Source organism: Paroedura picta, chromosome 8 (genome assembly GCF_049243985.1).
Source record: "Paroedura picta isolate Pp20150507F chromosome 8, Ppicta_v3.0, whole genome shotgun sequence".
In the NCBI taxonomy this organism is placed as follows: Eukaryota; Metazoa; Chordata; class Lepidosauria; order Squamata; family Gekkonidae; genus Paroedura; species Paroedura picta.
The window spans coordinates 12,712,180-12,735,728 of NC_135376.1; the positions used below are offsets into that span (position 1 = coordinate 12,712,180).

Consider the following 23,549-nt stretch of genomic DNA (forward strand, 5'->3'; position numbering starts at 1 on the left):
TTTTAAAAAACACACACAAACAGACCAAAGTTGCTACCCGACATACGTGTGTCCACCATTTTTGCCCGTAGCTTAGCAAAATGCTTGGAAAGGTTTGTTTACTTACTTGTTTTGTTTGTTTGTTTCCTTAGATTTCTAGGCCACCCCTCTCCGAAAAGGTCTTGGGGCAGTTTACAGCATAATAAATAATTTTACAGCAGAAGCTTTAGAATCTTAACACTCAACTAAAACACTATAGTCGCCCCATACGTTAAGCCATCCCCCAGGCTAGATATGAAGACTTATGAGGTTAAGATAATTGGCCCAGCTATTATGGAATTGGCCCAGCTATTAAGCGGGGGGGGGGGAGTAGACAGGGGGGGGCTTTCAGGATGGTAAAAGCACAGCCTTGACCTCAGCCTGGTGGAAGGGGGCCATCTTGGTAGCTGTCCTTGCTCAACCTGAGCTCATGAAACTGCCTATCAAAGTTAGTGTTGTCTTCTCTGACTGACATCTCATCAGATCTCAGAAGCTAAGCCCCCAAGGAAGTCCAGGTTACGACACAGAAGCAGGCAATGGCCTTCTACTCCTACAACCCCCATAAAAGGTTGCCCTGAGTCAGCTGTGACTTGACAGCACTTTCTACCACCATCAGAAGAGCTGGAATCCAGTAGCAGCTTTGAGACCAACAAAATGTCCAGAACATGAGCTCCGGAACAGGGTTTTACAATGGCCCAGATAAACATTTCACCAATTGGGTGGGAATTAACTTTTCATATACTTTTTAATGTTTAAAAAATATATTGGGTGATATGACCATATATGGTTGCATTGACTTGTTTAGCCTCTTCCAAAATGGCCAATGATGGCCTGGAAGGGGGGGGGTAGGGAGGGGAGGGGCCCCACCCATACAAATCTTTGCTGGCCAAAGCTTGTTGCATGTGGCAGCAACTGGAGTCCAGAGAGGTAAGTATTCTCATTTTATCTTAACTGATGGGGGGTGGGGGTGGGGGTGGGGGTGGAGATGGAGCAGGATAGGTCTGTTCCATCCCTGTTTCTGGCACTGGGGGGTAGAAGTGACAGAGTGGCCCTGTTTCTGGCATTGAGTCAGGGTTACAGAGCAACATAGGCCTGCCCCGTCCCTGTTTCTATGTAGGAAAGAGGGCTGGTCAACTGGAAAGTCCAAAATAAGAAAAATTCCACCTGTTGACTTTCTCTATCTTTTCTTGTTTTTATTTGAACCTCATCCTTCATAGATGTTCATGTTCTCTTCATATCCTAATTGTAGAAATTATAAACACAAATCTTGCACCAAATCAGGTCCCGGTTATACAAAAAAATTGTTCAAATTCCCATTTTCAAAATTTCAGTCTTCTTCAGTGGTATGATCTACAAGATAATTATTACAATAAATTAATATTTTTTTAAAAAAAAATTAAAATGATTTTAAATAAAGTATATAACTTCCACCTACTTTGGAGCTTGTTGTGTTTCAGGATCCTCAAATAGTTCTACAGAAAAACGCACAAGCGAAGAGCAAGCCTTTTCAAGTATATACATTACCAATTAAGTTACAAACCTTATAATATACCAAACATTTAAAACTTCCTACTGCAGACTTCCTTTGATGAAGAAGAGCAAATGAGAGCAAGTTTGGTGTGGTGGTTAGGAGTGCGGACTTCTAATCTGGTAAACCAGTTTCGATTCTGCACTCCCTCACATGCAGCCAGTTGGGTGACCTTGGGCTCTCCATGGTGCTGATAATGCTGTTCTGACCAAGCAGTAATATCAGGGCACTCTCAGTCTCACCCACCTCACCAGGGTGTCTGTTGTAGGGAGAGGAAAAGGAAGGCAACTGTAAGCCACTTTGAGCCTCCTTCAGGTAGAGAAAAGCATTTAAGAACCAACTCTTCTTCTTCAGTAATATCAGGGCTCTCTCAGCCTCACCTCACAGGGTGTCTGTTGTGGGTATAGGAAGGTACTTCGGATAGAGAAAAGCAACATATAGGGACCAGCTCTTCTTCTTCAGTAATATCAGGGCTCTCTCAGCCTCACCTCCCTCACAGGGTGTCTGTTGTGGGGAGAGGAAGGGAAGGCGCATGTAAGCCGCTTTGAGACTCCTTTGGGTAGAGAAAAGTGGCATATAAGAACCAACTCTTCTTCTTCTTCAGTAATATCAGGGCTCTCTCAGTCTCACCCACCCCACAGGGTGTCTGTTGTAGGGAGAGGAAAAGGAAGGCAACTGTAAGCCACTTTGAGCCTCCTTCAGATAGAGTAAAGTGGCATATAAGAACCAACTCTTCTTCTTCAGTAATATCAGGGCTCTCTCAGCCTCACCCACCTCACAGGGTGTCTGTTGTGGGGAGAGGAAAAGGAAGGCAACTGTAAGCCACTTTGAGCCTCCTTCAGATAGAGTAAAGTGGCATATAAGAACCAGCTCTTCTTCTTCAAACTGGTAGCCAGCCCAGAGGTTCTATTCACAAATCATCTGAGTAGGATTCGGAGAAGACCCACTTAAAATTGCACTGTAAATTAAAGTGGAGCCTTCAGCATGGCTCTGACAGCGATGCTTAGTATGAGAACGGAGTGGACATCCATGAAATAGTGGCAGGAGCAGACACATTGCTTTTTAAAGAGAGAGAAAAAAATTATGAAATTCCCCAGAGTGTCAATATGCCACCCATGCCGAAGAAGAATATACGTAACACTAAATGTGTCTTAATTTCACATAGGGCATTGCTTCAAATTTTGCTGAGCAAGTACAAGCCTTGATTACTTCTGTTTATTACTTGATTACTTGTGCAATCATTGCCTTGATTGGGACCTTCATATCAGATCCTAATTGTGCAGTTATTGTATACGGCTCTTTCCCAGGAGGGACAGTCTTTAAAAAAAAATTAAGGTAAGCTTTTTCAGGAAAGCATTTTGTGCAGGGGAAAAAAATCAGGGAAATGAAGTATACCTCAGAATCTGTCAAGAGCTCCAATAGGGGCATGAGATACTGGCCTTTCCCGTCAATTTCAATGGAAGGAACAGATCCAAATGTAGACATTCTCTCCATCTATTAAAGTGTGTACCATGGAAGGGACTGTGGTTCCACATTATAAAAGAAGGGCCCTGTTGGGTCAGACCATCTACTCAAGCGTTCTGTTTCACCCAGGAAAGTCAGAATATCTGGTATAGGGGGCAAGGTCAGAGGAAAGGGAAGGTGACTGAAAGCCGCTTTGAGACCCCTTCGGGTAGAGGAAAGTGGCATATAAGAACCAACTCTTCTTCTTCTTCAGTAATATCAGGGCTCTCTCAACCTCACCTCCCTCACAGGGTGTCTGTTATGGCGAGAGGAAAGGGAAGGTGATTGTAAGCCACTTTGAGACTCCTTTGGGTAGGGGAAAGCGGCATATAAGAACCAGCTCTTCTTCTTCTTCTTCTTCTTCTTCTTCTTCTTCTTCTTCTTCTTCTTCTTCTTCTTCTTCTTCTTCTTCTTCTTCTTCTTCTTCTTCTTCTTCTTCTTCTTCTTCTAGATTTGGTGGTGCATTTCCTAACCTAAGATATGCCTGGGCTTCAATGAATGTGGTTTTATATGACTTTAAGAGGTTTGGTACAATAGTCTCATGTCTTAATGTTCGCACAAGAAATTCACGTAAGAACCCGGGCATCCCTGTCCGCCCAAGAATGTTTAATGCTCCAGCACTTTATACTCTCGACTACAAGCATGTTGAGGAATAAAAGTTAAAAGAGTGCAAGAGATATTGTTTCAGTTACTTAGAACTATAACATTTGTGAGGTGTTTTAACTTCCCGTTTTCTATTAAATGCTTATTGTATCTGACAGGAGACTGTAAACAACATTTCCCTTGTCTCCTTAAAAGGTGCTCCAAGAAAGATCATGGGCCAGCTTCCCGTTGTAGAGCGGTATAAAATCAGGCATAAACCAAGTCATATTTCCATGAAGCCAGTAAAATTAAAAGGAGAATTGAGGTTATGTTCTTCTTCCGTGCAAGGAAAACAGAAATAATTCTTCATGGTTTCTTCAAAACTGCAACCAATATTCTAATCAAGCACTTTGGTGTACAGTTGAAGGCTCCTTTTCTTTATGTAGAGCAGGGGTAGTCAAACTGCGGCCCTCCAGATGTCCATGGACTACAATTCCCAGGAGCCCCTGCCAGCGAATGCTGGCAGGGGCTTCTGGGAATTGTAGTCCATGGACATCTGGAGGGCCGCAGTTTGACTACCCCTGATGTAGAGTATATAATTTAAGGCCTATCTATTTAGTTCTGTCCCATCTTTCTCTGGGCAGGAAGGAGTTGCACATTGTTCTCCCTTACCCCATTTTATCCTCCTACAGTGAAGCTTGGCTACATTGGGAGGGAATGATTCACCAGAGATCATCATGTAGTTCGGAGACACATTTGGTATAGCCTGCTATGTGTTCTACCATTTGAAACTCTCCTAGGAAGGTAAAACTTACAAGACTGACTTTCCTTCTCTTCCTCCTCCTTTTCCTCCTCCTTCTTTTTATACACCACTTCTCACTATCTGAAGGTGTTTCAAAGTGGCTTACAATCATCTTCCCTTCTTCTCCCCACAATAGTCACCATGTGAGGTAGGTGGGGCTGAGGGAACTGTGACTGGCCAAGGTCACCCAGCTGGCTACATGTGGAAGAGTAGGAAATCAGTCCTCCAGATTAGAGGCCACCGCTCTTAACCACTGCAGTAAGAGGAGAGGAGCCAAAATGTTGTAACCTGCCTCCATGCCTGGGAATCTTCCCATCTTTTGTCTTTGCTCCTATCCCCTCCTCCTCAGGCCACCTCCTCCCAGTTCCAATTCTTCCCTTTTTACAGCCCAATATCTGCAACTGGTCCTTGTGCTAAGCTTGGCCCTCCACTTCTCCATCCTCTGCTCCTTAGCCACCTCCTGCTCTTCAAAACCATGCCCCGCCTTTGCCCATCAGGGCCCAGATAGCCATTGTGGCCCCCACTGAGGCTTACCTGCTGCCTCTACACCTTTTGAGCCCCTCCTCCAGGACAGACTGCTGGAATTGCCCTCCTGCTGAGGCTGTGTCTTCTTCTGTATTGTGACCTCAGGAGTTCTGCAGCCAGGTTTCATGGCTGTACCACACACCAGCTCCTAGTGACTGAAAGGCAAGATGTTAAAACTAGAGGGAAGGCCACTGGAACAGCTAGTGGTGTTTTAAAAAAATAGCCCCACACCTCTTGAAAAGGCTACAAAGAGACCGTGACTCACCAGGGACATATGGCAGACCAGCCTTTCTCAACGTTTTTACCATTGAGAAGCCCCTGAGACATTTTTCAGGCTTCGAGAAACCCCAGAAGTGGCATGATGGTGCAGAGTATGGTTGGGAAGCATAGCTGTGGACACGCCCACCTGGGCCCCTCCAAACCCCCTCCAGGCCCATCATTGGCCATGGGGGTGGGGGTCAGGTCAACAGGACCATATAGGTCAGATCACCCAATAAATGTTTAACAATTTTTCAAAATATATTAAACATTAATTAATTCCCACCCATTCAGGAAACCCTTCCAAGGCCAGCAAGAACCCCCAGGGTTTTGAGAACCCCTGGTTAAGACAGCCTGCTGTAGACTAATCAAGAGGGACAGTGAGTGTTTAAGAGGGCCAATATGATGTAGTGGTTATGAGTGGCAGACACTTATCTGGAAAGCTGGGTTTGATTCCCCGCTCCTCCACAGGCAGCCAGCTGGGTGACCTTAGGCCAGTCATTGTTCTCTTAGGGTTGTTCTTACAGAACAGTTCTATTAGATCTCTCTGAGCCCCACCTCCCTCACAGGGCATTTGTTGTGGGGAAAGGAGGGCAAACATGTTTGTAAGCCACCTTCAGGTACTGAAAAGCGATGGTCAAAACCCCAGCTCTTCTTCTGATGGTGGAGTCACAAAAGCATCCCATTTTGGAAGGGGTTGCACCTCCTCTTCATCATTATTGAAAACCTAAAAATGTTGAGAAAACTGTACACAAGAACACACAGCAGGTTCTGTTGAAAACCTGGGGAGGTTATTGAATGCAGCCCTTTAAAAGATCCTGATTTATAGAAGAACTGTTAACATCCAGTGGACACGCAAGGGGCCTTCATTTGAACACAGATGTTGGTTTCCCACTCTGGTCATCGAAAAATGTTTTACTAACATATTGTTTTAAAACAATTGTGTGTGCCTAATATTGACCTCAGAGGAAGACCTGTAGAGGTCAAAACGAGTTAGGTCCTTGGATGTTAGGATATAACTAACTTTTGAATCTGTGACCTATAGAAAAGGTGTCACTCCCCACTATTTCTGTTGCTTTGGATACTTTTATGTATTTGAGCTCCATAAATAAATTGCAAATGTAACATATCTACACCATTAAAAGGTCCAGTTTTCCCAACCTTTGGAGGTTCTCACCTCCATTCCAGGTTGGGTTCTTTTGTTTCCTTCCCCCACCCCATTCTTTTTGTTGTTGTTTGTTGATCTTTGTTGGACCTGGCCAGGGGTCCTTCTGCTACTTTCATACCAACATATTTAGATGAGTTAATATTTAGGAGGGAAAGAACTGGAGATCAGATAGGAAGACGTGGGAAAACAAGGATGAAGATGCCGGACCGTCCTTTGTAGCACCAGAGGCAAAAGCAAGCCCAGATTCTTGATAATCATGGTCTTGCGAGATGTTTGCTTTTATTATTGACCTTTATTGAGTATTGTTGTTATTGCATCTGAGAAGGCTTAAGACAACCAAGCCAGTGGGAAAAGAAGAAAGGGGGATTTGCATAACAAATACGTCTCTTTGCTTCCCTTCATGTACCTCTAGCTTAGGGGTAGTCAAACTGCGGCCCTCCAGATGTCCATGGACCACAATTCCCAGAAGCCCCTGCCAGCGAATGCTGGCAGGGGCTTCTGGGAATTGTAGTCCACGGACATCTGGAGGGCCGCAGTTTGACTACCCCTGCTCTAGCTTCATGAACTGCCTGTCATACTGTCCATAGTATTTAGGATTTGGGGAAGAGGGAAGGAATGGTTGCTTTCTGGAAACACATTGCAGGTGTTACTGCAAAGAAGGGGGGATACTCACTCCAGGTCATGCTGCATTCTCATGGATGCCCATCATTCCAACTTGGATATGAGTCAGGTCTGAGTTTCACGCCTCGCTGTGGCAGGGAATCGGTGTGGAGGAGCCTACAAAATGATTTATGTAAGAGAAAGCACCCCACAGACCAGGATGCTCCAGCAAACTGAGTAAGACATGGCCCCTGCTGTGTTCATGTGAGCAGCCACTGTTCTCTTGCCGACTGTTTGGTTCAGGAGACCTCAGCTGTATCTCAATAGCTCTTCAAAGGAGAAGGCAGAGTTTGTTGAAGAAGAAGAAGAAGACACAGAAGAAGAAGAAGACGCAGAAGAAGAAGACGCAGAAGACGCAGAAGAAGAAGAAGACGCAGAAGAAGAAGAAGAAGAAGAAGAAGAAGAAGAGTTTTTACTACCCGAAAGAGTCTCTAAGGCTGTTTACGCACAAATTGGGGGTGGATGAGGTGTTCCAGGCAGAATGCTCTCCCCCAATGTGGGTGCAGGATGAGGTGGGGCAACCTGCCACGACAAAAACTCCAGCCTGTAGCCTGGCATGAAACCTCCAGTGCATAAACAGTCAAAGCGGTTTACAATTGCCTTCCCTTCCTCACTCGACAACAGACACCCTGTGTGGTAGGTGAGGCTGAAAGCCTCCACCCCTAACATATATGGGGAAGACCACCACTTCCTGTTTGAGCCCAAGCACCACCTGGGATCCTCTCAGCAAATCGGCCTAGCTCTGCCCTCCATCTGGATGTTTCTCATGTCCTCTGTATGGTTCTCAGCTTTCTCTGTTATATAATCTCTCTATTCTAGAAAGGTTTGTTTATGAATGCATGTGCACAGCCCCATCATCGCTAGTTTTCTGTGGGGGAAATTCACGACAGTCTGATTTCAGAAGACATTTGGTGATTGGTATTCTTGGAAGTTCTAAATCTATTCCAGTGCTTTTTTGTGATCTTTGATTATGTGATATTTCCGCAGGTTCTTTTATTAGTATGCCTTCCCTGTTGTGCTGTGTTTGTTTAAGCTGTGGCTCAAGAAAGGAACTTTGGAAACAGCCGCAGTATACCAATAAGTCTGGCCGATCTCAGGGACATGCCCATTTTCAGCTGGATCCCACCACTGGGTGGAATCAAGCTGAACCATTAATAAGATGAAAATGTCCGTGCCTGAGGGAGAGAAAGAAATACCAGTGAGTCAGAGAGGCTGAGGAATACTCGTGTAATGAGGCTGACCATAGTCTTTGGGGAGTTATGCGCAGATGAATAACTTTGTTGAAATAGGTTCTCAAAGTTTTGAAATTGGCCGGAAGCCCCACAGGAAAACAGCTTGGGTATACAATGTGTCTTTAAAGCAACACATTTCTAAATTTTAACAATAGGTCTGTGGCAACTGGGCAGGGAGTGGGGGGGATTGGTCTTATTTTGCTGCTGGATACTTCAAACACCAGCCACTTCAAATACTTCAAATGGTAATGACTGGGGAAGGCACTGGCAAAGCACCCCGTATTGAGTCTGCCAAGAAAACGCTAGAGGGCGTCATCCCAAGGGTCAGACATGACCCGGTGCTTGCACAGGGGATACCTTTACCTTTACCTTACTTCAAACACAGTCATATTAAGCTTCCATGAAACTGGCTCTTGACCGCTGAAGAAATCTTAGTCTCTGAACACATATGTCTGCATGTTAAATGTTGTCAAGTCGCTGCTGAGTTATGGCAACCCTATGAATGAATGAATGACCTTCAGATGTCCTATCATTAACAGCCTTGCCCAGGTTTTGCAAATGAAGGGCTGTGGCCAGTTTGGAGTAGTGGTTATGAGTGATTAGGAGTGTGGACTGGGTTTGATTCTGCACTCCCCCACATGCAGCCACCTTGGGCTCGCCACGGTACTGATAAAGCTATTCTGTGATATCAGGGCTCTCTCAGCCTCACCTCCCTCACAGGGTGTCTGTTGTGGGGAGAGGAAGGGGAAGATGACTGTAAGCCACTTTGAGACTCCCTCTAGTAGAGAAAAGTGGCATATAAAAACCAACGCTTCTCCTTCTTCAGTAATATCTCTCCTCCCTCAGGGCTCTCCTCCCTCACAGGGTGTCTGTTGTAGGGAGAGGAAAGAGAAGGTGAATGTAAGCTGCTTTGAGACTCCTTCGGGTAGAGAAAAGCGGCATAGAAGAACCAACTCTTCTTCTTCCTTGACTGAGTCATAGAATCATGGAGTTGGACCTCCAGGGTCATCTAGTCCAACCGTTTGCACAATGCAGGAAACTCACAACTACCTTTCCACCCACAGTGATCCCAGCTACATGTTCAGATGATAACCCTCACCCCCAAAAAACCAGAATCCCTGGCCAGTCTTGCCTAGAGGAAATTTTCCTCCTGACCCTAAAGGGGCCATCAGCATTTCTGTGGCCATGCAAGAAAGGTCCACAAGAGCCAAGCACTGAGATGAGCCCTTCCTGCAATCTGCCTAAGTCCACAGAATCAGCATTTCTGTCAGGTGTCTATCTAACCGTCTCATATCAGATCTCCCACTTTCCCTGCTACCTTCAACTTTTCCTGGCATTATTGTCTTTGACTCTTGCCTTATCATAATATGACCAAAGTACATTAGCCTCAGTTTAACCATTTTTGATTCTAAGGAGGGTTCAGGCTTGTTTTAAACTAAAACCTGCTTATCTGTCTTTTCAGCAGTCCACGCTCCATTGATGTCCCATCTACTCCTGGTGATTTGTTTTTTTCCACAATTTTTTTCCCAGTGCAGCTTTCACACCACTTTCTAAAACCGCCTTATATTGAACATTGATCTATGAAAGTCAGCATTGTCCACTCAGACTGGCAAAGGTCCTCCAGAGTCTTATAACAAATATAGCACTATAACAATCATAACGTAACATGTCAACCAGAATGATATTTTAACAGGACCAAGGCATGATAACGGACTAATATATTAATAGAAGTACATGTGAACCATAATACAGACATCTTGGCAAGATCATGTGAACGAGAGAACAGGATCTTGTCAGGTGGGAAGGAGGAAGGGAGGGAAGGAAGGGTTTATGTTTTTAATCTTTTCATGTACTTGAAATTATTTTATCTTGTTTTTATTCTGAAGCATTGTAACCCGCCCTGAGACCTTCTGGGTGTAGATGTGGAATATAAATCCACAAATGAAAACATAATGTTGTTGTTGTTAGGTGCGAAGTCGTGTCCGACCCATCGCAACCCCATGGACAATGATCCTCCAGGCCTTCCTGTCCTCTACCATTCCCCAAAGTCCATTTAAGTTTGCACATACTGCTTCAGCGACTTCATCCAGTCACCTCATTCTCTCTTGTCCCCTTCTTCTTTTGCCCTCAGTAACTCCCAGCATTAGGTTCTTCTCCAGGGAGCCCTTCCTTCTCTTGAGGTGGCCAAAGTATTTGAGTTTCATCTTCAGGATCTGGCCTTCTAAGGAGCAGTCAGGGCTGATCTCCTCTAGGACTGACCGGTTTGTTCACCTTGCCATCCCCAAGGGACTTGCAAGATAGACAAATAATAGATAGACATATAAGCAGGTGCTCTCTCCCTAAGCCATGACCCTCCCTGGACCCTGTGCAATGCATGTGACGTAGCCGTATGTGTGTGCAGCCTCTTGCAACGGCGCACTTGTTAGGTTGTTGCCTACCTTGACCCTGTGGAAATTGTGCTGCTCCAAAAATGGGCTTCCTTAATTCATTCATTCTTTCTAAAATAAATCTTGCTATGCCTTGCTCAGAAGCTCAAGGCCGATTACGAAGGGCTTCAGAGCAGGCTGATCTATGGCAACAATAAAATAACCACAGCATAATAATAAATACAGTATGCCGTTATACGCAGGCTGGTATCAAATATCAAATGCAGCAGCAAACAAGAGCTATCCTGGATGCTGCAGGCTGGTCCTGCGTTGAGCAGGGGGTTGGACTAGATGGCCTGTATGGCCCCCTCCAACTCTAAGGTTCTATGGGAAAAACCAAAAGATAATGTCCAGAAGCCATATCCTTTAAGACCTTGGCACCTTTAAGACCCAGAAGTTTAATTCTGGGTATAAGCTTTCATGTGCATGCACATTTCCCCAGAACGTCTGAACATGTTATGTTATGACTGATAATGCTATGATTTTTGATATATTTAACTGAACATGCAACATTATGTTATGATCATTGACCATGTTAAAATGTTGACACAATCACCACATTTATCCTGTATTGCTACTCACCTAATGTTTTTCTGCAAGGGAGTAAACTGCCCTGAGCTGCAAGGGAGGATGGCATATAAATACAAACAGATAAACAAGCAAACAAACAAGTAAAGTCTTTCAAAACAAGGGCAGGGTCTGAGTCCAGCAGCCACATAGAGACCAATGATATTTCTAGGGGGAAAGCTTTGGAGAGCCAGAGCTCCCTCCACCAGGAGGTCTGATGAAGTGTGCTTTGACTCTCAAAAGCTTACCCCCCTAGAAATCTTGTTATGTCTGTAAGGTTCTGTTGGACCTGAATCTTGCTCCCCTGCTGCAAGCCAACACAGCTACCTTCTGAAATGTACAAAAGGACAGTTTCCCTTGCTTGCCTCTCCCTCTTGCAGAAGAGAGACCAAGGGACATGGCACATCTCTCTGGCATCTCAGCCTCACCTGCTTCCCTTGCCTGGCTTCCAGATGTTCTAAATTGGATTGCAAACACCATGTCCTCATGGGAATGTAGGCCAACTGGGACTTGTAGTTCAATTCATAATGCTCTATAGATTGGCCTAATTTTTCCACTGGTGAGAATAATAGTGAGCATCGTTGATTTCCCATTGTTGTCAGCCAGCATGGTGTCATGGTTAAGAATGGGGGGGGGAGGCTCTAACCTGAAGAACTAGATTTGATTCCCCACTCCTTCTCCACCTGCAGCCAGCTGGGTGACCTCAGGCCCGTCACAGTTCTCTCAGAGTTCTCTCAGCCCCACCTGCCCCACAGGGTTTCTGTTGTGGGGAGAGGAAGGGATGGTCATTGTAAGCTGCTTTGAGACTCTTTCAGGTGATAAAAAGTGGGGCACAAAAATACAACGCTTCTTCTCCAAGCTGTCTCATCTACCAGAAGCTTCATTTTGGAGTGCATTTGGGCTTGCAGTGGGACAGGGAGGCAGGGAAGAAACACTCTGCACATAGAAATTTGAGATAGAATCCAAGCTTATGGGCTGGCAGGATCAACACCCCTGACTGCACAACTGCACAACTGTCAAAGCAGCACAGCACGCATACACTAGTTCTGATGTAATCCGAAGCTACGGTTTACGTTTACTATGGTTAGTTAGTTCAACCAGGCAATCATTCCTTTCCTTGCTTGCATGACAAATGCTGGTTTCCACACCGTTTCTCTTTCCTGTACCGCCCCCCCCCCCCCCCGAGCCCTGACTGACCTCCCCACCAGAGAGTAAGGCAGGATTCGTACGTCATACTAAACCATAGCTGAGACTAACAGTAAATGAATTTCAAACCAGGGTTTCGCATATGGTGTGACACGCCCTAACAAACCATAGCTGGAATTGGCCTGCATTCCCATGAGGACATTGACCCCTATGGTTTAATCAAAACGTAGGTTTAGCGGACATCCAGATAGTTGCCAACCTCCAGGTGGAGCCTGAAGTCTTCCTGGAATCACAACTTATCTCCAGACTGCAGAGTTCAGTTCCCATGGAGGAGATGGCAGATTCAGAGGGTGGTCTTTATGGTATCACATCCTTATTAAGCTCCCCCCCTCATCCAGTTGAGGCCAGGGCGATGAGGAAGATCATTGCCCCCCCCCCGCTAGTGTTAGCACCTGGGGTTGTCTTGCCAGCGAGGGCCCTCCCCACCTCTGGAGTATACTACTGGATTATTGGCATTGGTTTTATCGCCTTGTTCACTGTGTTTATTGTAATTTTGAACATCCTTTTAATGGGGTTTTTATGGGGGTTTTATTGAGGACCTTGTAACCCGCCATGAGCCATCTTGGGAGTAGCGGGAAATAAATCACAAACAAATAAATAAAAAATAAATAATCCAGTCTTCACCCTGCCCAGGGACCAGACCCAAACTCCCCAGCAACTTCCTTAATGGGAGTTAACAGCCCAACATCTGAACCAGGCCAATGTGTCTTTTTAGTTATGCGTGATCTGCCTGTGACGCCCCTGCATCCTGCAATCCAAGCAAGGCTGTAAATTGCAAGCATTTTCAGGCCAGCCACCTTGCTGACTGCTGCCAACTGTGCCAACACAGCTACTTGAAATACTACCAATTTTAAATTGCTAACAAATCATTAATATTACTACTTGACTGGAGGGGGAGGAAGTGTACATCACAAGTCACAAAGTTCAAACTTTGTGTTCCTTGTGAAAAATCAGAATCACACACAGAGGCCGCAAGGGGCCATCCAATCCAGCCCCCCACCTTCTCGGGACAGGTGCTCCTGACAGGTGCTCAGCCAATCTTCTAAAAACTCCCAACAAAGAAGACTCCACCAACTTGGCTTTATTTGGGCAATGAAACTGACTGACTGCCACTCGATGTAGCGATGGCCATGAGCATAGATGAGTTTTAAAAGAGATTCATCAAAGGCTACTAGCCATGGAGGCTAAAGGGATCCTCCATAATCAAAGGCAACAGTACCAGTGATAAGAGACAATGTCATGGGAAAACCTTGGGAAAACCATTTGAAGAAAGATTCTCCATACGAAGAAGAAGAAGAAGAAGAAGAAGAAGAAGAAGAAGAAGAAGAAGAAGAAGAGTTGGTTCTTATATTCTGCTTTTCCCTACCCCAAGGAGTCTCAAAGTGGCTTACAGTCACGTTTCCTTTCCTCTCCCCACAACAGACACCCTGTGGGGTGGGTGAGGCTGAGAGAGCCCTGATATCACTGCTCAGTCAGAGCAGCTTTATCAGTGCCGTGGCAAGCCCATGGTCACCCAGCTGGCTACATGTGGGGGAGCGCAGAATCGAATCTGGCATGCCAGATTAGAAGTCTGCACTCATATGATATGACCCAGGATGGGAGTGCAACCATGCATAGAGGACCATACGATGATGCTCACATTCACTTGCAAATGGATCCCAAGGAATTTCACAGAGCTCTTAATTAATCAGCGCATTGACTGAGCTACTCCTCACTCCCTCACACATGGTGGTCATAAGCAGTGAGTAATTATCTACGCCAAAAGTGAAAAAATATCCTAATGCGAGACAGCTATTATATTTCTCCAGCAAAAAAAAAAAAGGGGGGGGCTCAAATTCTCCCCCACTCTGTGTCTAAGGCAAGAGACATGTTTATAATAGTTCCATCTGGAATACACAACACTGCATTACTGAACAGTACTAATTTTCCAGGCAGGTTTCTTATCACGAGAAAGTACAGGCAACAAACATTTAATGAACCAACAAGAGATTTCTCAGCAAAAGCCAAAATGTTAGAGACTTTGACCCGTCTTCCCCCCACCCTCTTTCTTTTCCCCCCCAGAAATCTTTGACGTCAAGATGGCCAAAAATATAACAAGTACATAAATTTAGGGAAGAAATAATGGCTATATCGATATGTCCAGAGTAATATCCTGAACTGCAGGTAGGATTGACGATTAGACCAGCTGGGGTTATCGCCTGATGCTTCTCAATGGATTGATTCTAGGATAATTAATTCAGCTGAAATGCCTTTCTCCGAGAACCACCTTTTCAGCACAATTTCAAGCTCTGTTTCAAACTCAGGGAAGCCTGGCTGGGTCCCTGGAGTGTTCTGAGTTCTGACACATAAAAGCTTCAGCCTGGGTTGTCGTGAGTCATGCCGCCACCCGTTGCTGGCCCAGCCGTGGAAACCAGCCAGGCAATTTCCTGGGTTCCAGAATTCTACAGACACCTGTCTTCTCTGTGTTCAAGGTTTGAAGAGAAAGCTACTGCCAGCGCCTTTGTAAGGAGCATGGACAGGCAGCAGAGCAGCCTGCCAGCTGGATATCTCCTGCATTTCAGGACAGGTGATTGAAAACCTTCTGACCTCCACTGCCTTCATGGACACAGAGAGAGAGACGGCTCTGGAGTTTTCTGGCTGAAACTCCAGACATCTCATGTGACCCAAGAAATGCAATTATGAGGATGGGCCCAAAATGGATTTAGGGCTGCAGGGAAGTAGAGACAGCTGTTTCTTTCTACACTTGTCACTGCCCTCTCTGGGTTGGGAAATATATGAAGACTTGAGCTGGGAGTGGGCAGCATTTAGGGCAGGGAGGGACCTCAGTGGAATAGGATGCTCCAAAGCAGCCATTTTCTCCAGAGGAACTGATCTCTGGCATGCCTACCCTCTGCTTAGATTCCCTCAGTAGTCTCCATGGCCACTCCCCTTTTTCTTTTTTTCCTTCTCTCCTTCTCTCCCTCTCATCTCCCTCCCTCTCGCAGTTCCCTTCCCCTTTGTCTGCAGCTTTCTCATCCCTCCTTCCATCATCAGCATAGAAAGTCCCAGGTTCAATCCCTGGCATTTCCAATTAAAGGCTATGACAGCGTACATAATATAAATGACCTCTGCTTGAGACTCTGGAGAGCTCCTGCCAGTCTGAATAGTCAGTACTGAGCTTTGATGGGCCAAGGGTTCAATTCAAGACAGCTTCATATGTTCATGTCTTCACAGGTTGGCAACTGATGGGAGTCTGTGGATGAATGGACATGGGGAGGTACCATCAACAGTTTATGATGTCACTTCCATGGGGAACCAGGAAGTGACATCATGCTTCTCTTGGAATTGCTGCTGATTTTTTTTTCTCCTACTACTGTGGGAGGAGAGAACTGCCAGCAGGAGGTCTCCTACCACAACTGGTGGAATGGCAATATTATTCCCTCGACCTCTTTGGACCCCTGCAGCCTCCATGGTTACCCCGATTCCTTCCTTCCCTCTTTCCATTTTCTTTTTATCCCCTAAGTCTCCTTCGTGACCTTCATGCCTGTTCTGGTCTTCTCTCCCCTCCCCCCCAAAATCTAAAAAGCTTCAAAATGAAACTGACCTTGGAAGCCATTTTGTATGACCTATACTATCCATGCTCCAAAATGTTGCCATGATCTCATGAAATAATCTCACAAGATCATTCATTTCCAATAAAAGAAAGACAGGGTGTGGGCTGTGCATTATCACAGAGTAGAAGTGAATTTGGCACAGCTGGCCTATCTGAATTGTTATATGTACCACTAAAAGAGAATTCTTTCGTACTATTGGCAGATTTCATGCAGAAGCGATGGGTTTGTTCAACGATAAAAAGTTACTGGACAGTGATAATTAGAATAATTAAATATATCACAGGATATGGGTTGTCTAACGATCTTGAAACATGCCCTACAAATAACCTAAAAGAAAGCTATAATATTGAATTTATCATAAACGAAGTACAGACAGTATCTGTATTGTGGCTTAACCGGAAGGATAAGAAAACTCCTACTATTGATGATTGGAATATTCATTGAAAGTACAAAAATGGTAAAGTTATCTAATTACATCAGAGTGAGAGAAAGAAACAAGAATCGACAGAGAACTGGACTTTGGTTCATTTTTGGAATATACTGTCAATATTCTGGATTCTTCTCAATTTTCTCAGTTGTAGATCATATTTATTCTTTGCATGTCTTTATATCTCTTATTTGAACATGTAATAAAAGTAGGATCAACGTCCGATCATTTGAAGCACTAATGCTACAGGACTTAATGTGTTTGCATTTACATAAGAGCCAATTTAAATCACAATTAATTTAAGCCTGAAAATGACTTTAAATAATTTTTAAAAGAAAACTATACTTATATACTCCACCATGTCTTTAAGAACTCAGATTGGAGTGCAAACATTTTCCCCCTCATGACAGCCCTGTGAGGTAGGGTAGGCTGAGAGAATCTGAGAGCCAACTTGGTGTAATGCAGGGGTAGTCAAACTGCAGCCCTCCAGATGTCCATGGACTACAATTCCCAGGAGCCCCTGCCAGCATTCGCTGGCAGGGGCTCCTGGGAATTGTAGTCCATGGACATCTGGACGGCCGCAGTTTGACTAGCCCTGGTATAATGGTTAAGAGCAGCTAATCTGATGTCTTCTTCACATGGCGAAGCAACATTATGACTGCCTCCAAGGCAAAAGACCCTCCAGACCTGCATCCATGTTTAAAAGTCACCCACCCAGAACCCATCTTTGAATCCTCAGCGTCAGACTCTTCCATTCACACTGAAGAAGGAAAGAACACTTGAAGAAGAACATTTGGTTTGAGTGGTAGCTTCTGACAACAATGGCCATGTGGCTGTGCAGACGATGGGGAGGGGGGTGAGGAGGACTGAACTTCCACATCGTCCGACATCACCATAAGTAATGTGCTTTTCAGTCCAGTAGATTCACCCATTCAGCCGGCGAATGGGATGATGGGAAATAACGGACCTTCATGTGTGAACCTGGCCTCGGGCTGAATGTAATCCTAATGACTTTGGGAGATCTGTATGCGTGGGGCTTACCATAGTGATGCCTATGCTGATATCGCCCTCTAGTGGTAATTGTTCCTCATCCACGCATTTTTTTGGTATTACATTATACAGATGAAATGAATACCATTTCTCCGACCCGGAGGAATTTGGAGGAAATTAATGTACCACCATCCAGGCAAAAGCAGACGCAGAGGACTGGTGAAGGAAATGCAAACGGAGGCTGGTTCTTCAAAATGGGAGGGGTCAGATCTTTAGGAGACAACTCACTATAATGTTTGCCCTTGTTTCACCCAACTCTACACAACATTTCCAACATGGCCACTAAAAGTCCACAGCAATTCTGCCCATCTCCCCATCTCCCTTTTATGGCCAAGCATATTTGAAAGAGGAGGGAGCTTGTGGGGTCAGGGTGGTTTAGTGGTTGGAGTCATGGATTGGGATCGGGAGGGTCCGTGTTCAAGTCCCCGCTTTGTCAAGTTCCCTGTTTGACCCTCAGCCAGTGATGCTCTCTTACCTTATCTTGTGTAGCAAGGCTGTTGTAAGGATACAGGGATGCCAGCCTCCAAGTGGTACCTAGAATTACAACTGATAGAGTACAGGGATCAGTTCCTCCGGATGAAATGTCTGCTTTGAAGGGTGGGAACATTATGACCCAGTGATGTCTCTCCCCTTTCCAGACTCTTTCTCCCCAGGCTCCACTCCCAAAGATAAATTTGAAATAAACTTGAAAGCAGGGTTGCCAAAATCCAGATAGGACCTGGAAATCTCCTGGAATTACAACTGTTCTCCCCACCCTTCCCAGGCACCACTCCCAAATCTACAAAGTGTCTGTTGTGGGAAGACGAAGGGAGGGTGACTGTAAGCCACTTTGAGAGTCCTTTCAGAGGTAGTCAACCTGTGGTCCTCCAGATGTTCATGGACCACAATTCCCATGAGCCCCCTGCCAGCGTTTGCTGTCAGGGGCTCATGGGAATTGTAGTCCATGGACATCTGGAGGACCACAGGTTGACTACCCATGCTTTAGGTAGTGAAAAGCAGAGTATAAAAATCAATTCTTTTTCTTCAAATCTTCTGGAATTCTGTTCATGGCCCAAAGGAACTGTGATTTGTTTATGAGTTCTGAACACAACCATTGCCTAAAGATAAATTTGAAGTAAACATGGAAGTGGGGTTGCCAAATCCAGGTGGGGCCTGGAAACCTGGGGTGACAACTGCTCTCTCCACCTTCTCAAGACATCTCCCCCAGATCTATAGAATGACCCAACCTGGAGCTGGAAACCCGATTTGGAATCTCCTCACGAAGTCTGAGAAGTTTTGACAAGACTAGCAACGTTTCTCTCTTAGGATAAAGGGGAATTCAAAGTGCATGTGGAAATTCTTCCTCAGGCAAAACATCCAGGCAAGCAGAAACCACCTTAAGTAAGACGAGGCTGAATTTCTCAAGGAGCCACACATCTCCACCTAGTCCCAGTCCCTTTAATTTCCCACCTCCCAAGAATTATGCACTGCCCTTACTTCCCCAGTGGAAAAGCAATTGTCTTTTCGATTTGTTTGAGAGGACCCAACGCTCTGTTTCCTTTGTGCAGTGTGCTGGCGAGAGAAAGAAAGATTTATTCGAAATCTTCGAAGTGACCTCAGCGGAGTTCAGGATTCGAGGTATTAAAACATTAATGAAAAGCGGTTATGGAACACGAACACTATCCCCTCTTAAACATTAATGCCTAGGTAATATTAAAAGTAATTTGTTTAAAAATGGGGAAGGAGCCCGCCTGGATTGAGGCCTAAATAGCTGCCAAGGCCGATTGGTCTTTTATAAACCTGTCACAAAGACAGAAAGACCAGCCGCCGTTCAGGCATTGAAGGAAAGCAACAAAAAATAAAACCTGTCAGAATAATGTGTCACAGTGATGGGAGGGGCAAGTTGTATAACAGAGAGGAAGGGGAGATGAATGACAGAGAAACTCCACACGCTGCCTTCACCATAGGATTTCCCCGACTTCCATTTTGCTGTGATTTAAGAGCGTTCGCGGCATCATTCACGCAAATTAGAATTTTCATTTCACCCACATGCATCAATTGGGGAAAGTGAGGTGAAAAACCTAAATCTTTAAGCCATTCAGTGTGGTAGGTTTATTGGAAGGGAGGAGAATCAAATGAGTTACGGGGCACTGGATCTATATTTAGCACTATAAGTGGAGCCCTTGCCTATGGAGCTGACGTCACAATACAGCCATTCACTTAGTAATATTTTAGGAAGTGTCTTCTCTGATAGGGTTGACCCTTAAAGCCATTTAGACTTTCTCTAGGGACTAAGGAGACCAAATTTCCCAATTCATCTCTCCCCACCTATTGGTTCTTCCTGTGGCTGCTCAGCTAGGTGCTCAGGGGGAACTGCCAGGGAAAGGGGGTGGGGCTATTGGAATGAGGTCAATGCCATGACATCACTTCTGGAAGTGACATCACTTCAGGCAACATTCTAGCCTCGGCCCGAAACTCTATGGCTGGGGCAAATACAGCAGCATTATTGCAGCATGATGATATCCCTTCTAGTTTGCACTGGAAGTTATGCTACAATGTCAATCCAATGCTGAAAAAGTAAGCCCCCATGCCCCAATCTTTCACTAATTTCAACACTATCTAGGACCTTACTCCATATCCATTGATATGATAAGGTCCCATTAGAACCTTTTTGGTGGTTGCCTCAAGTTTTCAAATAATCGTCTTTAGGAGGTTCAGCTATCTACATTGCTCCTCATCTTTACTAAACAGCACAAAGCCCTCACATTTGAGGAGGATTCTGGGTAGTGAAGTTCAATGTTCCTTGAAGAGCTGCTGTGTCTAGGGGTGCTTAGTGTGTGGGAAGGGTGTTGACAATGTTGAAATACACAAGCCCTGTAGTGTGCGGGAGTCAGCAGCATGCAAGGAATATCCTACAAGGGGCATCAGAGGAGATACATAGCTAGCATATTTAGATTTAGGAATGTCTGCATGTTTTTCAAATACGCTCCTCCTATGTCCTGCCTTGCTCATTTGGAGACTTCCTGTTCCTTAGAGCATACTTCCTCCCTGCTTGCCTCCAGAACCAACAGACAGAATGTTAGAGACAGACTGTAGGACTCCCTCTCCCCCTCCTCTTTCTATACAAAGCTTATTGTTGTTGTTGTTGTTGTTGTTGTTATTACTAAATTTATATACTGCCCTTCCATCCGGCTCAGAGCAGTGTACAGCAAATATTTACATCAAAAACATGAGTTAAAAACCTTAAAAGAAATCTATAAATCTCTGAACCGACAGCAATTTTCCAGTACATCTCTCAGAGGACATTCTCCATGGGGGGCTGGCCTGGGGGAGGCCCACTTGATGTTTTTAGGATCACTGGCCCCAACCAAATGCTTCTCTTCACACGAAAACTGTTTTATTCTTTTAAGCAGCCTGGAGCTTCGTACTTCTTTGCCTATCTGAACTCTGCCAACAGTTGTGACGCAGCTTTTTTTTTGTCTGTGATTTCTAGTATTCACTTACGGGTTCCAACTTCCTTGTGATTAGCTTTTAAGGGATACTCTGGCAACCACAACATGCTTCAATGAGGCCGGATAGAAACCACAAACTGCACCGAGAGCTTCACTGGGTAGCGTTGACGGAAATGTAGTCTGTGTGTTTTAATTTAATTTAACCAGTACCACCGATTCCAATCGGCCCCCCCCTCAGCCCCCCTCCCACAACCTTCAATGCAGACTCACCCACCCCACTGGGCCATCAGTAAGCGTTGAGTTATTGTTCTCCCCAATGTTCTATTGTTCATAATATTATAGTTAATAGGCTTCAAAGCCCGTCCGTAAGGGCTTCGCACCTTCCGATTGGCCCCTCCACTTTTCAGTCTGGGTCCAAGGAGCCAATGGCTGATTTTGATCCTGGACTCGGCCCACCCCGACCCCCCTTAGCTTTTTATTTATACCGCGGAGAGCGGTATACAGATTATTGTGTTACTAGAAATAAAGCCCATTTTACATAATAATAAAATAGGCGTTAGACAAGAGTTCTTTGGGAAACCTGCGAAGGGCGGCTCAGCCCTGGATGGACACTCAGAGGGCCTGATTGGGCCCTCTGAGTTTTTATCCCGGACAGGGCCCACCCTAACTCCTCCCCAACAGCCCATACCCTTTTATTTAATCCGCTCCGAGATAATTGTACTGTTTCTGTTTGATGCAAATCGCCCTGAGCCTTCGGGGAGGGTGGTATATAAATGTAAACAAACAAACAAATAAATAAAGGAATTAAATAATAGCAGAGGGTCATTGTTTTTCTCTCCTATTAAAGTCTGCTACTCTGAGGAGATTAAAGAGCTATCTTGCAGGACACCCTGCCACAGAAACTTCACGCTCCCCAGATCCCATGTAAAACCCACGTTGTTATGGCCATCTGAATCTGCCCTCTCTCAGGCATTCCAGAGGGCCAGGTCGGTGGACGGTGGCAGTTGAAACGTTCCGTTTCAAATTCGAATCTCTCCCGGACGTTCTGCCTGTCTCAGCTGCCTGAATTAAGAAGCCTTCCAGTGGCGGTTCCGGCATCCAGGCAAGCGTGAGAGGCTCCCGATCTCAGCAGCTGCACTTAAGGCTGTTGCTCCTAGCACAGTGAGTAATTGTTGCTTGTGTGAATTCATCCTCTGGCAGAGAGGGATGTGCCGCTCCTTGCCAGTCTGACAGAATTAGCGTTAACTCTGAAAACACCACGCAGGTTTTCACTCCTTGTTAGGTTCAAGGCGGGACCCATGGGGAAGACTTTGGACTCTCCCACCCATGTCTCCCCAAAAACCCTCTTCTTCCTGGATTCTATGAAGTATCAGGATGTAAGGGGACTGAATTCACCTTTCCCCCTTCCATCCACATGACTCTCCACTCCTCCCACGTCTCTTGGGACATATTCAGTTCTCATTCATGCGATTTTGGGGGGACTCTCAATTCATGTAACATTCTTCTGCATCCCTGAATTTACAGAGATTTCCCATGGTCTGTTCATAGGTGGTCCCACCATTATACCATTTTTTTATTTCTTAACGAGGTCTAGCCGCTTGGTGATACTACCAAGTCTCCAGCTTGGTATGGTGATTAAGAGTGGCAGTTTGCAATCCACTCTTCCGCATCCAGCCAGCTGGGTGACCCTGGGCTAGTCACAGTCGTGTTGGGAGATGTTCTCACAGAGCAGTTTCTCTCAGAGCTCTCTCAGCCTCACCTACCTTGCAGGGCATCTGATGTGATGAGAGGAAGGGAAGGGGATTGGAAGCCGCTTTGAGATTCCTTTGGGCAGTGAAAAGCAGCGTAAAAAACAACTCTTCTTCTGTTTCTGCTTAAGCCACTGCAGCAGCTGATTTCTTTCCTCCAAGAGCAAGGAGGGAAATAGATCGGTTTCAGGGGGAAAGGGGGCAATAAGGGTATACATGTGGGGAGTGCAGGAGCAGAGCAATGCAAATGCAAGCCAGCATTCAACTTGGGTGTCTGGCAGGGTTTGAGGTCACCAGAGCGGCAAATTGGGGTGCTCAACTGAAGGGCTTTTATACTCTTTTCCTAGGCACTATGGCAGGGGTAGTCAAACTGCGGCCCTCCAGATGTCCATGAACTACAATTCCCAGAAGCCCCTGCCAGCGAATGCTGGCAGGGGCTTCTGGGAATTGTAGTTCATGGACATCTGGAGCGCCGCAGTTTGACTACCTCTGCAGTATGGGATGCAAAGACTGTGGTGCACTTTAGACAAAAGGTGTGATTTGATCGCTTTCGGATGGCGAAGATCAAAGTGATCAAAGCCTCTGGAAGCTTTTTGGCCTGTCTAATTGATGAGAGTAATCAAACCCTTGGCCAGCTGCCATGATGGTGGGACAGGAAAGGGGCTTCTGGGGTGAACAAAGCATTTCTAAGAAGTCTGCTGGTCACCACTTTAGCAGTACAATGGTTGGGAGGGGAAGAATGTCAGGAATGAGGATGGGCTTTGTCTTAATCGAAGATGCGTACATGATACCCATGAACCGAATATGGAAGAGTAAGGATATCAG

The 23,549-nt window shown here is 45.4% G+C and overlaps 1 protein-coding gene and 1 long non-coding RNA gene across 5 annotated transcripts in view; one reads left to right on the forward strand and one right to left on the reverse strand.

Annotated features, from left to right (window-relative positions):
- Positions 1–1,198: 1,198 nt before the first annotated feature.
- Positions 1,199–18,092, reverse strand: LOC143842973 (uncharacterized). 2 transcript variants are annotated; one of them, XR_013233413.1, is made up of 5 exons: positions 18,021–18,092; positions 11,285–11,320; positions 7,058–7,161; positions 4,968–5,113; positions 1,199–1,368 (listed from the first exon to the last, which is right to left on the reverse strand). It is a non-coding gene; the product is annotated as an uncharacterized LOC143842973 (long non-coding RNA). The 2 variants fall into 2 exon arrangements; XR_013233414.1 differs by lacking the exons at positions 7,058–7,161; positions 11,285–11,320 and having other exon boundaries at positions 18,021–18,071.
- Positions 18,093–22,017: 3,925 nt separating this feature from the next.
- SPATA16 (spermatogenesis associated 16) overlaps positions 22,018–23,549 on the forward strand; it is a 178,946-nt gene continuing 177,414 nt past the window's right edge. For all 3 annotated transcript variants that reach the window (XM_077348379.1, XM_077348380.1, XM_077348381.1), the window contains exon 1: positions 22,018–22,137. The gene's annotated coding sequence lies outside the window, so the exon portion shown is untranslated. The remainder of the gene's footprint in view (positions 22,138–23,549) is intronic.